The sequence below is a fragment of the Nerophis ophidion genome, linkage group LG02 (genome assembly GCF_033978795.1).
Source record: "Nerophis ophidion isolate RoL-2023_Sa linkage group LG02, RoL_Noph_v1.0, whole genome shotgun sequence".
In the NCBI taxonomy this organism is placed as follows: Eukaryota; Metazoa; Chordata; class Actinopteri; order Syngnathiformes; family Syngnathidae; genus Nerophis; species Nerophis ophidion.
In genome coordinates, this window is record NC_084612.1 from 60,964,311 (window position 1) to 60,979,676 (window position 15,366).

Here is a 15,366-nt window from a genome sequence, read left to right on the forward strand (position 1 = left end):
ACTTTTGCAGGCGGGGCTAAGAGGAACAAACATTCGCGCGGATGGGTAGCAGGCTAATGTGCGGACCACAATCACACAAAATGGATAAATTTGCAACTCGCACCTCAAAGGTCTGCAGAGAAACAAAAATATGACGGGTCTAATCAACCAAAAAGTCAACCTAAAAGAAAATATGGCGAAGGGTGTCTTTCTCTTGGATTCACGGCAGCGGTGGTGGGGGCAGAGGAGAGACCCCTGTGTGTTCTGTGTCTAAAACCGCTAGCAGCAGACAGCATGAGACCCAACAAATTAAAGAGACACCTCGAGACCACACATGATGTTCAATAAATTTGAAAATGTTGAGCTTGGCATTAGCGTTTTGTTGGGGCGATGGGGGTAGGTGGGCCTTGAAAACTAACTCCTTAGTCTAAAGTGGGGATGACAGAAAAAAAAAGTTTGAGAAGCCCTGACCTAATTGTACGGATCTCACTTTAAATGGCAAACTGATCATTTAAATGTTTTCACTTTGAATATGAAACGAGGAGTAAAATGTACAATGTACAATATTATCAATTATTTCACAATGACATGTTTTAAGGATATTGTACAGTATGATTAAATCTAAAAATGAATGTGATTTTTTTTCAGGATAATTTTATTTTTAGCCAGTAAACAACTGTTATGTATCTTTTGTATCGGGTTTTCCCCTTTAAATAACAAAATTGTAGAATTTTACAATATTCATTATTATTAAATATTAAATGTGCCAATTAGTTATACGGCATACATCATCCCCCTTTACCCATTTGTTAAAAAGACGAAAGTTGATGCGAACGCCTACGTGCTGTCAGAAAACTTAAAGAAGAAGAATGCCTTTGTGCAATTACTGCTATCCTGGCACAAGTTATAAAACAAACAAAGTTACCAAATTTTTTTCTGAGGAGACAAAAAAAAAGAAAAAGGGAGGGACAATCAAGGATCAACAATGGCACGACTTTCACTAGCTTGTGTGAGGTCAAAGACGTGAGATTTTAGACCAATGCTAGTAAGTGACTTTCAATGCTCAAATCAGAATAATAATGCTAATTTTAGCTACTGGAAATTTGTGTGGTAGCAATAAATACCCACCAGCGCGATACATCGCAGTTCCACACTGACCAACCATGCAACAAACTCAAAAGAACTGTACAAGGAAAAAACAATGCAGTGACTTCAAACTGCAAATATAAGGTTTGAGTAAAATATGTAGGTTGGTGTGAATGTTGTCTGTCTATCTATGTTGACCCTGCAATGAGGTGGCGACTTGTCCAGGGTGTACACCTCCTTCCGCCCGATTGTAGCTGAGATAGGCGCCAGCGCCCCCCACATCCCCAAAAGGGAATAAGCGGTAGAAAATGGATGTAGGTTCCTACTGTGGAAAGTTCAGTAATACAGAATCATTGTGGCATTATCGTGTCAGTTTGACGCTATATGCGCTAGTCCTCATGGTAAATGTGGTTTTCCTTTTGGGAAAACGCCATCGCTTTGGTTCACTGGTGCGGCCAATATAAACCAAAACTGAAAGTTCTTAAGTGGGGCTTTAAGTAGAGTTTATAAATCTTGTATCTGTGCCACATATAGCCTTATTTCAGTGTCAACAGTCTCCAGCTTACTTGCTACACATGTTTTGGCTCTGCCCACCCTTGTGCAGTTATTGGACCGACATTTTTAATACTTTGTCTGTTGGTGTAATTAACCACTAGGCCTTCTTTGCTTTTATTTGTTGTTGTATCTTTATGTTAGCAATTGGGACTTTTTGAATGAAATTGTCTGTGGCTCCATGTTAACGAAGTTGCCTGTACTATTTGACTGATGCATTTTATTGATTGATTTATTATTTTTCTTTCTTTTTCGTTTTGTGTGTCTTGTTTTTTGGGGGGAAAGGAACATTTAATATTGATTGTAAATACGTTTGTACTTTAAGAAGTTGTATTTGCCTTAAAACTCCACAAACATTTTTCGACCCGTATGTACAGTCACTGTGTGCTCGGAGAAGAGGTAGGATTAAATATAAGTTTTACTTCTTAATATTCCTTTTCAGATTTGTTGAAAGGTGCAAATGAAACCATGTGATGTTACTTGACGTAAACATGTCTGTAACAAATACATCAAAACCATAGCCACATGCGTAATGACTAACATTTACATAACATTTTGTAGATGGCATTGCATGTCTTGTCTTGTTCTATTCTGTCTTTTGAACGTACAAGTAAATGTCTTGCTTTTAGTGTGAGGTTTAACTGTTGTGTTTATTTTGTGTCATTGTGAAGTTTTTTGTACCTGAAAATCTGATATCCCGGCCCCATTTTTTCCTTTATATCTGTTCCCCAGGTCAAAATAATTGCCGAGTGTGACCGTGTGTGACCGTGTGTCTTGGCTACCACTCTTTACCGCATCTCTCCATGAACCCCGATACAAACATCCGACCAGGAGCGTTGGGCTGCAGTGCATTGTGGGTAGGCGAGTCTTGTACATGATCATGTTCATTTGCAAAATAAACCAGAGAGCACAACTCAGCTTTGATACAAAATGAAAGTAAAAAGTCATGTTGGAATATTTTAAAAAACTCAGCTCGGATTAATTACTGTTCTCTTGGTAGTGGAGAAGAAGTGGGGGTTAGGGGCAAAGGTGGTCTCTGATCCATCTTTGACACGGCAGAAAAGGGGCTGGGAGAGGTTAGACCGAGGAGGCATGGGTTGTTGTTTTTTTTACTACAGCCGACGAGGCACATATGTTTTTCAAATTAGACTGTGTCGTATTTTTGAGGAATCAAACAAACATTACAAAGAGGTTTTAGGACCAGACAATCCATTGGATTCGATACAATTATCTTATTCAGGAATTACATTTTATTTTGAAAAAGTTATAAGTAATCTGGAAATACGTGTTATTTATTGGAATTGTAGATTGAAAAAAGAAATAATCAAAAGCCATACATCATGAAACAGGCAACAGAAGTACAACAAATCAAAGTTGAAAGAAATATTACATACGCAGAGGCATTTATAGTGAGAAATCAAGAAAGTGTAGAAAAGAAAAGAAGTGTGAATAGTTCAAGAAAAAAAAAAACAAGAGGCAACAAATACAGGAATTTCCACGGACAAACTAGTTGTATTCCTGGCTTACGTAATAAACTGTACAGTACAGGCTAGAAATAAGACTGAGAAGATCAAAATAATTGTCAAAGCAGCAGCAAAGTTGTTGAAAGAACTATCTTGGGGCCGGGTGCAAGCTGTACTACAGAGAGTAGACGTGACGGAGTCATGTTACCACATTCCAACACCCTGTTAATTGTCCGGTGGAATGCCAGAAGTTTGATAGCAACCGAACATGAATTAAAAGGATATATTAAAAATATGAAAACTAATCCACATATAATTTGTATTCAAGAAACATGGCTGAAGCCAAAATTAAACTTTATAATAAAAGGATATATAACGATTCGTAAAGATAGGAATGATGGGTAAAGAGGATGATGTGCCACATTTATTAAAGAAGATGTAGTCACGGGTAAAGAAACAGCAGAACCTTTAGCAAAAACATTTGTTAAAGTGCACAGTAATGATAATTTGAGAAATGTAGAAAAACAAAAGAGAGAAGAAACGATGAGTTTAAATATTGGGGAAATGATGGAAGACAACGATAATAGCTTTACCAACACTATGGATATGACATTTTCTTTGAATGAAATGGTTCGAATTTTGAAATTAGGTTAAAAATACGTCACCGGGGAAAGACCTAGTGGGTTATCAAATGATCAAAAACTTAGGTAGCATCGTCAAAGAAGTGGTCTTGAAATGATATGACAGGTTATATGAAGAAGGAGAATGACCGGCAGAGGGGAAAATTAGCGGTAATAATTCCAATATGCAAGTCAGGGTAAGACCCGGAAGAGGCAGGAAATTATAGGCCGATAGCATTGACCTCAAATTTGGGGAAAGTAATGAAAAAAAAAAGATTAATGAAAGACTAGTATATTATTTAGAGTTAAAATAAATAATCAAAAAACTAACAAAGTGGTAAATAATGTTCAAGACTGGGGAACGGCTTGGGGTTTAAGATTCTCTGTTGGAAAGACAAAAGTCATACATTTTACAAAGAGAAAAGTACAAAACAAGCTCCAAATAAAAACTCTACGGTGAAAATATAGAAGAGGTACAAGTATTTAAATATTTAGGAATATGGTTTGATAAAAATATGAACTAGTCAACCCACATCAGCAAAATAGATTTGATTAGATTAGATCAGATAGTACTTTATTTATTCGTTCAGGAGTGTCCCTTCAGGAAAATTAAAAATAGGGGGAAAAGTAAAAAGGTGTTAAATATAATGAGGGCTTTGAGGGGTAATGATTGGGGGGCTGATAGGTTGACGTTGAAAACAATATATGTATATATATCACTTTAATTCCATCTGTTATTGATTACGGATGCATTATTTACCAATCTGCTTCAAAAACATGACTTGGGAAAATAGACTGGATCCAGTCACAGGCTTTAAGGTTATGTTGTGGAGCTACTACATCAACCCTAGTGGCAGTATTACAAGTAAAAATGAACGAAAAACCTTTGTACAAGAGGAGAGATCAACTTTCAGCAGTTTATCGGGCAACTTTAAAAGGATCCAAGCAAGGATATCCCACTTGTCCAGTGCTACCAAACTGCCAAGAAAAAGAGAAAAAAAATAATAGTTTTGGGTGGATTATAGGAGACATATGTAATAAAGTTAAAATTGACAATATTAAAGTTAGTCCTACAGTACCAATTCCTGCAATACCACCGTGGATGTTTGATAACCCAAAAGAAAACACGCAATAACTAAAGAATAGAAATTTAAATAGTTACCAGATAGAAAAATAGATTGAGATATGATATATATACGGATGCATCAAAAACTATAAAAAGTAAGGTAGAAGCTGCAGCAGTTATCCCACAAGGAAACATAGTATTAAATAAAATAATCAGTGATAAACTATCTGTTTTTACGGGGGAATTGGTAGCAATTTATAAGGCAGTTAACTGGATAGAGGAAAACAAAGCAAGGAAAGTAGTTGTGTGCTCGGACTCCAGCAGTGCATTGATGAGCATAAAAAAAAAACATAGCATCAGAAACAAGACAAGATTTAGTTTATGAAATAGTTCAGGCAATCTACAGAATAAATAAAGCGGGAGGTGTGGTAACATTTCTTTGGGTTCCTTGGAAGATATAGTAGGATGGAATTCACAACACATAGGATATAAAGCATTATACACGTATTTAAAACACATTGGGTTAAATAAAAGAATATAGAGTAGGGATCCATCTTGGTCCACACTCCATTTCAGTAGGTGGCGCTAATGCACACCAGAAGGTTGCTTGCTGGAAACAACCGCCCACCTCCGGAATCAGTCCCCGCCCATTCCCCTTAGGCGCGAAATTCATTTGAGCGGAAGACAGAGGAGTGAGAGGAGTTCTTTAAGACCGCGGAGAATCTTAAAAAGCTTACAGAAAGCAAGAAAAACTTACGGCAGGGGGCATGTCGGACATTCGCCGTTGTTTTCGATCATATTGTCCCGGACCAAGGTTTCGATGTCTGGAGTCTTTGGCGGAATCAAGCCTTCTCCTCTGCCTGGAATGGCCGAGTCTCTTCGACGGCCGTTGACGGACCCGACAGCGTTAAGGGAGACCAGCGAGCCGGAGATGCAAACGGAAAATCTGTAAGTAAATATATGTATATATGTATTGTATACCGCATGTTTTTTTCTTGTAAAATGAGAATCATTTGACTCACCAGACTGCGATTGTGTTAAAACGATCGCGTTAGGATCTTAAGGCAATTCCTCTATGAAACAAAATAATGAATACACATAATATTAAATAATTCGAAGGGTTAAACACACCTTTATAATCATCTTCCAACTTTGTAGGATCGATCAAACAAAGTTCTTCGTCTTTCACTTCGTCGTCATCTGCTGGTAAAAAAAAGAAAAGTATTACAACGTCGTACACGTGCAATGCTTTTAACGTTTAAATGCTTAAATGGAGTTAAACCATTGTCTAATTACGTGGTAAAGCAAAGGTAATGGTGTGTGTGTGTGTGTGTGTGTATGTGTGTGTGCGTGTGTGTATGTGCGTGCGTTTGTGCGTGTCCACATCTTCCCACGTAACATTCCCAGCCATCAATACATCGAAGCAGGGTCAAACATATGGTTAACCTTAACCTAATTAGTTCCTCCCAATCGTTTAAATATGTTTTCGTGGGGTCTGGAAGTTGTTTCAAACGATCGTAAACATTTAAACTGTCAAATGGCTGGTCAGATGCTGATCAGATGACATTCTCAAGCTTCGGTGTGCGACGATCGTAAACATTTAAACTGTCAAATTGCTGGTCAGATGCTGATCAGATGACATTCTCAAGCTTCCTTAAAAACTGACCTCAACCTGAACCCTCCTTTGTTCCCTCTTAACACATCCCTCTCCAGGTCTTGAACCCACCCTCTTCCTGATTAAATCACTCCCTCTTCAGGTCTTAAACCGACCCTCTTCAGGTCTTAAACCCACCCTCTTCCTGGTTAAAACTCCACCCTCTTCCTGGTTAAAACTCCACCCTTTTCCTGGTTAAATCACTCCCTCTTCAGGTCTTAACTCCACCCTCTTCCTGGTTAAAACTCCACCCTCTTCTTGGTTAAACCAATTCCTTTTCAGGTCTTAACTCCATCCTCTTCCTGGTTAAAACTCCACCCTCTTCCTGGTTTAGCCACTCCCACTTCAGGTCTTATCTCCACCCTCTTCCTGGTTAAATCACTCCCTCTCTGGGTCTTAAACCCACCCTCTTCCTGGTTAAGTCACTCCCCCTTCAAGTCTTAAACCCCCCTCTTCCAGGTTAAAACTCCACCCTCTTCCTGGTTAAAACTACACCCTCTTCCTGGTTAAACCACTCCCACCTCAGGTCTTATCTCTACCCTCTTCCAGGGTCAGCCACACCCACTTGACTTTGACCCTTGAACTTGACCTTTGACCTTTGAACTTGACCCCTCATAAATCATTGATTTATGACCCCCCATAAATCATTTTTTGACAGAAGGTGTCCCCTTACATTTTCTAACATCCTTGGCTTTTGCCTGCCACACCGCAACCAAAGTGTTGCCATATCATATTTCTGCTATCTCATAATGCCAACAATTTGATCCTCGGAAAGCTGGGAATAAGGGTAGTGTGGCCGAGCGGTCTAAGGCGCTGGATTAAGGCTCCAGTCTCTCGGGAGGCATGGGTTCAAATCCTGCCACTGCCATATTTTGCAGGTAACGCATTTGTATCTTCCCTGACTGAGGCAATAAGACTCTTGGCCTCATTTGGAAAGCTTTGAAAAATAGGGCCCAAATGTTATCTTTGGAGTTTTCCATGCCAGGGATGCAATGAGAAAAAAACACAACCAGCACAGTTTTAAGGCCCGCCAGCAGCCTCTGGAAAAGCTCAAAGGTGGACGTGGTTGTGTGTTTATCAACATGTCGTTTGAAGATCACCGCCCCTACTTAAGACATTCAGTCCACTTTTATCTGTTTCTATATTCTGATGACACCGCAGTGATAGGACATATCACTGGCCGGCACAGAGCGACTTACAGGAGGGAGTTAGCCTGTCTGGTGACATTGTGTAGAAACAACAACCTTATCCTCAACACGGACTACACTAAGAAGACATGAGGAAAGAAAGTCTGTTCTTTATTGTTACTATTGTACAATTTTTACACATCCAAGTCCAAATTCATGCAGCAGTTTCCATAGTGTAGTGGTTATCACTTCACTGAGACACAGAAGTTACCCCGGTTCAAAAAATACAATTCACATTTCATGGTACATGAATGCAATGGGTGCTTCACACATTTGTCAAGAAACCATGCATGAGACAAGTGTCTGAAAAAAAAAGGATTAGTTCCCTGGTGGTCTAGTGGCTAGGATTCGGCGCTTTCACCGCCGCGGCCCGGGTTCGATTCCCGGTCAGGGAAAGCTAGCCATTCCGTTCTCATAGCAGGCAATTTCTATAAAACTTATGTGACTTCCATGTTTTATGCTCATCATATACAAAGCATTATCGTTGACATTTTCCATAAAGGCAATGTGGACATTGCACCAGTTTGGCCCTAAAAAGGTGCCTGAGATTCCCAGCTTTCCTCTTTCTTGTTCTCTTCGAGTTCCACGGCACGACACCTTTCCAGTTCACCCCACACCCGAGCCGAGTCACTGACGGCATCCAGATCTTGTTGGTTGAATTGCACAGGCAGGAGAGAGCAGACTAACAAATGACATCATCTGCACTCCTCCACACTAACATGCTGTAGAACATCCTCATAGCCTCGTTTGTTCATGGATACCTCGCAACGTTCCGTTTCTCAGATCTTGGGCGATTTAGGCAGGACCAAAACGCCACACTTCTTTGGAGCCGGGCAGAAGAGATTTGTTTAGTTGTGTGAGGCATTTTCCCTGCGGCTTTAGCAGAGGGCCAACCTGTTGCGGTGATGGCTGTCAGTCAGGGCTTTTCGAGGATGGAGAAATTGGCCTTGATTTTAATCTCTTCGTTGCTGGTTCTCGGTCAAACAGACTAAGACGAGGGTCAGTTTCTTGTTTGAACTTTTCCTCTGACGTCAGATAATACGGAGGATCAATGCCTAACAGCAGATAGAGATTGTAGGTTCTAATTGATTTCAAACACCCAGTTAGAGCCTCCTCGCAGGCAGTGTTTAGGCCAGGATTGATTTCGGCAAGATGACTCAACGTGATTGCAACCTGACATGAGGAACTTTTGGCTGTTTTGATTCATAAGGCGAGTTCAGTTGCTCGGATAGTGGCAGAATATGTTCCCCGGCTGGTATTGTACAGTTTTTTAGGATGCTGTTTCCAAATCCAACCTTAGCTTTAACTTTCTCAATATGGTATTTGAAGGTGACCAACATAGACTGTCTGTGGTTGTATTCAAGCTGTTTTCCGTACCATCTGACTTTAGGCTAACCATTGGTGTATGTGTATATGTGTAATTAAACTGTTGTCAGTGTTTGCTCATCGGTGGTTAGATGTGTTGTAGTAAATAAGACCATATAGGGCTTCGCCTAAGGACTTTTTTAATTCTACCAAGGTTGATTTTTCTAATGCTATTTTTTTTTTCCAAGATGGCGCTGCTTTTTTCCAAGATGGCGCTGCTGTAGTGGCTGCTGTAGGCAGGAGCTCTGTGCTCTTGTGTCATCCTTTTGTGTTTCCCTCTTGTTTTCATGTCTTATTATATTTTTTTGCCTTTTGGTCCGGGACCCTTTGGGACTGTGTGACAAGGGGTGGCACTTTCGTGACCTCTGTGGTGCTTTTTTCATGGACTTCTGGATCTGCCTCCCGGGAGCCTTTTGGCTATGGAGACCAGCTGCTGGGTGTCTGCTACACCAGAGTATGTTTGGATGTACTGGAGGAGATGCGGATGAAGAGACAGGAGCTGCGGAGCTAGCACTGAGCACTGGGACGGAGAGGTTTCGCGGTGTCTTGACTGGGTGAGCAGGTGTCGGACACCTCGGTCACCTTGGACGTATCCTCGCTCATCCATTCGGACTGGACACTGGCCGAGAGTGGAGTCGGCTGTCTTGGTTGCTTTGTTGGGTCTGCTTCTGTCTCTGACCATGCTTCCTCCTCCCCAGCAGACGATGGCGTGGAACAACGCAGATGCCACCACAGTGGATATGTTTATTTTACTTTTTATTCATAGCTGTATGTAGATGTGTCTGGTTGTATCTGCTGCTTTAATGTCTTTAATGTCCTCTGTGTTCTTTGATGTTTGATGTTTCCCTCTTACACACATGGAAGAGGGATGTGTACCATGGTTATGAGTTGTTTTTTTATTTTTTTAATTTATTTGTTTTTTTCCCTTGGCCTCAGTCTGCACCTCCTCTCCAGGGCCCAGGCAAAGACCGATTTTTTTAATTTTATTTTAATCTTCTATTTTTTTCTCCCCCCTCCCCCCCTTTGTTTACCTTTATTTCATCTTTTTTGTAAGGGGCGCTGGAAGCCGGCAGACCCGTCAGCGATCCTGTTCTGTCTCCCTGTAATGTTTGTCTAAACTTGAATGGGATTGTGCTGAAAATTTAAATTTTCCTGAAGGAACTCTCCTGGCGGAATAAATAAAGTACTATCTAATCTCTATCTAATGTCGAGGTCATCAGCTGCTGCATCCCTGACCTTTTACTTGACGCATTGACTCTGACAAACGATTTTCCCTTTTTGAAGACTTGCTTTTGCGTCCAAATTTAGAAGGGTGGAACAAACATTAGTAAAATACTGTGTTTGATTTCTATAGGGCTGTTCAGCAACACCGAGTCCACACATCACAACATTCGGAGAAGGATACTTTGGTCACTTCTCAAATTTCAACAAGATGGTAGTTGAAGAAAACTAAAGGTACCTGAACCATCTCCCCGTCAGGGAATCGAACCCTGGTCTTCCGCGTGACAGGCGGAGATACTGTCCACTATACTAACGAGGACTGTATGACATGGTGTTTTCCAGGGGACAAGCAAACATCCTTGGCTTTTGCCTGCCACACCGCAACCAAAGTGTTGCCATGTCATATTTCTGCTATCTCATAATGCCGACAATTTGATCCTCGGGAAGCAGGGAATAAGGGTAGTGTGGCCGAGCGGTCTAAGGCGCTGGATTAAGGCTCCAGTCTCTCGGGTGGCGTGGGTTCAAATCCCACCACTGCCAACTTTTGCTGGTAACGCATTTGTATCTTCACTGACTGAGGCAATAAGACTCTTGGCCTCATTTGGAAAGCTTTCAAAAATAGGGCCCAAACATTAGCTTTGGAGTTTTCCATGCCAGGTATGCAATGAGAAAAAAACACAACCAGCACAGTTTTAAGGCCCGCCAGCAGCCTCTGGAAAAGCTCAAAGGTGGACGTGGTTGTGTGTTTATCAACATGTTGTTTGAAGATCACCGCCCCTACTTAAGACATTCAGTCCACTTTTATCTGTTTCTGTATTCTGATGACACCGCAGTGATAGGATGTATCAGTGGCCGGCACAGAGCGACTTACAGGAGGGAGTTAGCCTGTCTGGTGACATTGTGTAGAAACAACAACCTTATCCTCAACACGGACTACACTAAGAAGACGTGAGGAAAGAAAGTCTGTTACTATTGTACAATTTTTACACATCCAAGTCCAAATTCATGCAGCAGTTTCCATAGTGTAGTGGTTATCACTTCACTGAGACACAGAAGTTACCCCGGTTCAAAAAATACAATTCACATTTCTGACATGGTACATGAATGCAACGGGTGCTTCACACATTTGTCAAGAAACCATGCATGAGACAAGTGTCTGAAAAAAAAAGGAATAGTTCCCTGGTGGTCTAGTGGCTAGGATTCGGCGCTTTCACCGCCGCGGCCCGGGTTCGATTCCCGGTCAGGGAAAGCTATCCATTCCGTTCTCATAGCAGGCAATTTCTATAAAACTTATGTGACTTCCATGTTTTATGCTCATGATATACAAAGCATTATGGTTGACATTTTCCATAAAGGCAATGTGGACATTGCTCCAATTTGGCCAAAAAAAGGTGCCTGAGATTCCCAGCTTTCCTCTTTCTTGTTCTCTTCGAGTTCCACGGCACGACACCTTTCCAGTTCACCCCACACCCGAGCCGAGTCATTGACGGCATCCAGATCTTGTTGGTTGAATTGCACAGGCAGGAGAGAGCAGACAAACAAATGACAGATCATCTGCACTCCTCCACACTAACATGCTGTAGAACATCCTCATAGCCTCGTTTGTTCATGGATACCTTGCAAAGTTCCGTTTCTCAGATCTTGGGCGATTTAGGCAGGACCAAAACGCCACACTCCTTTGGAGCCGGGCAGAAGAGATTTGTTTAGTTGTGGGAGGCATTTTCCCTGCAGCTTTAGCAGAGGGCCAACCTGTTGCGGTGATGGCTGTCAGTCGGGGCTTGTCCAGGATGGAGGAAATTTGCCTGGATTTTAATCTCTTCGTTGCAGGTTCTCGGTCAGAGCGAGACGAGGGTCAGTTTCTTGTTTGAACTTTTCCTCTGACGTCAGATAATACGGAGGATCAATGCCTAACAGCAGATAGAGATTGTAGGTTCTAATTGATTTCAAACACCCAGTAAGAGCCTCTCAGGCAGTGTTTAGGCCAGGATTGATTTCGGCAAGATGACTCAACGTGATTGCAACATGACATGAGGCACTTTTGGCTGTTTTGATTCATAAGGCGAGTTCAGTTGCACGGATAGTGGCAGAATATGTTCCCCGGCTGGTATTATACAGTTTTTTAGGATGCTGTTTCCAAATCCAACCTTAGCTTTAACTTTCTCAATATGATATTTGAAGGTGACCAACATAGACTGTCTGTGGTTGTATTCAAGCTGTTTTCCGTACCATCTGACTTTAGGCTAACCATTGGTGTATTTGTATATGTGTAATTAAACTGTTGTCAGTGTTTGCTCATCGGTGGTTAGATGTGTTGTAGTAAATAAGACCATATAGGGCTTCGCCTAAGGACTTTTCTAATTCTACCAAGGTTGATTTTTCTAATGCTATGTCGAGGTCGTCAGCTGCTGCATCCCTAACCTTTTATTTGACGCATTGACTCTGACAAACGATTTTCCCTTTTTGAAGACTTGCTTTTGCGTCCTAATTTAGAAGGGTGGAAAAAACATTAGTAAAATACTGTGTTTGATTTCTATAGGGCTGTGCAGCAACGCCGAGTCCACACATCACAACATTCGGAGAATGATACTTTGGTCACTTCTCAAATTTCAACAAGATGGTAATTGAAGAAAATTAGAGGTGCCTGAACCATCTCCCCGTCAGGGAATCAAACCCTGGTCTTCCGCGTGACAGGCGGAGATACTGTCCACTATACTAACGAGGACTGCGTAACATTGTGTTTTCCAGGGGACAAGCAAACATCCTTGGCTTTTGCCTGCCACACCGCAACCAAAGTGTTGCCATGTCATATTTCTGCTATCTCATAATGCCGCCAATTTGATCCACGGAAAGCTGGGAATAAGGGTAGTGTGGCCGAGCTGTCTAAGGCGCTGGATTAAGGCTCCAGTCTCTCTGGAGGCGTGGGTTGACACCTTCTGTCAAAAAAAGATTTATGGGGGGGTCATAAATCAATGATTTATGAGGGGTCATAAATCAACGATTTATGAGGGGTCAAGTTCAAAGGTCGAGGTCAAAGGTCAAGTTCAAGGGTCAAAGGTCAAGATCAATTGGGTGTGGCTTACCCCGGAAGAGGGTGGAATTTTAACGTGGGAGAGGGCAGAGTTAAGACCTGAAGTGGTAGTGGTTTAACCATGAAGAGGGTGGAGTTTTAACCAGGAAGAGGGTGTAGTTAAGACCTGAATAGGGAGTTATTTAACCAGGAAAATGGTGGAGTTTTAACCAGGAAGAGGTGGGTTTTAGACCCGAAGAGGGGGCGATTTAACCACGAAAAGGGTGGAGTTTTAGCCAGGAAGAGGGTGGAGTTTTAACCAGGAAGAGGGTGGGTTTAAGACCTGAAGAGGGTGGGTTTAAGACCTGAAGAGGGAGTGATTTAACCAGGAAGAGGGTGGGTTTAAGACCTGGAGAGGGATTGGTTAAGAGGGAACAAAGGAGGGTTCAGGTTGAGGTCAGGTTTTAAGGAAGCTTGAGAATGTCATCTGATCAGCATCTGACCAGCCATTTGACAGTTTAAATGTTTACGATCGTTTGAAACAACTTCCAGACCTCACGAAAACATATTTAAACGATTGGGAGGAACTAATTAGGTTAAGGTTAACCATATGTTTGACCCTGCTTCGATGTATTGATGGCTGGGAATGTTACGTGGGAAGATGTGGACACGCACACACGCACGCACACACGCACACACACACACACACACACACGCACACACACACACACACCATTACCTCTGCTTTACCAAGTTATTAGACAATGGTTTAACTCCTTTTAAGCATTTAAACGTTAAAAGCATTGCACGTGTACGACGTTGTAATACTTTTTTTATAAACCAGCCGATGACGTTGAAGTGAAAGACGAAGAAATTTGTTCAAACGATCTTACAAAGTCCGCGCGAATGTTTGTTCCTCTTAGCCCCGCCTGCAAAAGTTAATGTTGCTATGTCTGTCCAGCTTTCGCTCCTACCGAGAAATTTAAAGCCTACAGGAAAAATAAGTAATTTACATTTATTTACACGGCGGATTTCACAGACAGAATCACAAAGTGATTAACAGTGTGTATAGAAAATGAAAGCATGGTAAAAAAAAAAAAAAAAAAAATTAAAGTGAAATTTCCTGCCGTTCCTCGCGCCCCACCTGTCATGTCTCTATTCCCCACACTTTGAGAAATGCTGAATTAGGTCAACATTTTTCGACCCGTATGTACAGTCACCATGTGCTCGGAGAAGAGGTAGGATTAAATATAAGTTTTACTTCTTAATATTCCTTTTCACATTTGTTGAAAGGTGCAAATGGAACCATGTGATGTTACTTGACGTAAACATGTCTGTAACAAATACATCAAAACCATAGCCACATGCGTAATGACTAACATTTACATAACATTTTGTAGATAGCATTGCATGTCTTGTCTTGTTCTATTCTGTCTTTTGAACGTACAAGTAAATGTCTTGTATTTAGTGTGAGGTGTAACTGTTGTGTTTATTTTGTGTCATTGTGAAGTTTTTTGCACCTGAAAATCAGATATCCCGGCCCCATTTTTTCCTCTAAATCTGTTCCCCAGGTCAAAATAATTGCCGAGTGTGACCGTGTGTGACCGTGTGTCTTGGCTACCACTCTTTACCGCATCTCTCCATGAACCCCGATACAAACATCCGACCAGGAGCGTTGGGCTGCAGTGCATTGTGGGTAAGCGAGTCTTGTACATGATCATGTTCATTTGCAAAATAAACCAGCGAGCACAACTCAGCTTTGATACAAAATGAAAGTAAAAAGTAATGTTGGAATATTTTAAAAAACTCAGCTCGGATTAATTACTGTTCTCTTGGTAGTGGAGAAGAAGTGGGGGTTAGGGGCAAAGGTGGTCTCTGATCCGTCTTTGATACGGCAGAAAAGGGGCTGGGAGAGGTTAGACCGAGGAGGCATGGGTTTGTTTTTTTTACTACAGCCGACGAGGCACATATGTTTTTCAAATTAGACTGTGTCGTATTTTTGAGGAATCAAACAAACATTACAAAGAGGTTTTAGGACCAGACAATCCATTGGATTCGATACAATTATCTTATTCAGGAATTACATTTTATTTTGAAAAAGTTATCAGTAATCTGGAAATACGTGTTATTTATTGGAATTGTAGATTGAAAAAAGAAATAATCAAA

At 41.3% G+C, this 15,366-nt stretch overlaps 5 non-coding genes across 5 annotated transcripts; 4 read left to right on the top strand and 1 right to left on the bottom strand.

Moving 5' to 3' along the window:
* Nucleotides 1-7,206: 7,206 nt before the first annotated feature.
* Nucleotides 7,207-7,288, top strand: trnal-aag (transfer RNA leucine (anticodon AAG)). The gene has a single exon. It is a non-coding gene; the product is annotated as a tRNA-Leu (tRNA).
* A 642-nt stretch (nucleotides 7,289-7,930) lies between these two features.
* On the top strand, nucleotides 7,931-8,002 carry trnae-uuc (transfer RNA glutamic acid (anticodon UUC)). The gene has a single exon. It is a non-coding gene; the product is annotated as a tRNA-Glu (tRNA).
* Nucleotides 8,003-10,440: 2,438 nt separating this feature from the next.
* Nucleotides 10,441-10,512, bottom strand: trnad-guc (transfer RNA aspartic acid (anticodon GUC)). Its single transcript has one exon. It is a non-coding gene; the product is annotated as a tRNA-Asp (tRNA).
* Nucleotides 10,513-10,651: 139 nt separating this feature from the next.
* trnal-aag (transfer RNA leucine (anticodon AAG)) lies at nucleotides 10,652-10,733 on the top strand. Its single transcript has one exon. It is a non-coding gene; the product is annotated as a tRNA-Leu (tRNA).
* A 636-nt stretch (nucleotides 10,734-11,369) lies between these two features.
* trnae-uuc (transfer RNA glutamic acid (anticodon UUC)) lies at nucleotides 11,370-11,441 on the top strand. Its single transcript has one exon. It is a non-coding gene; the product is annotated as a tRNA-Glu (tRNA).
* Nucleotides 11,442-15,366: the final 3,925 nt, after the last annotated feature.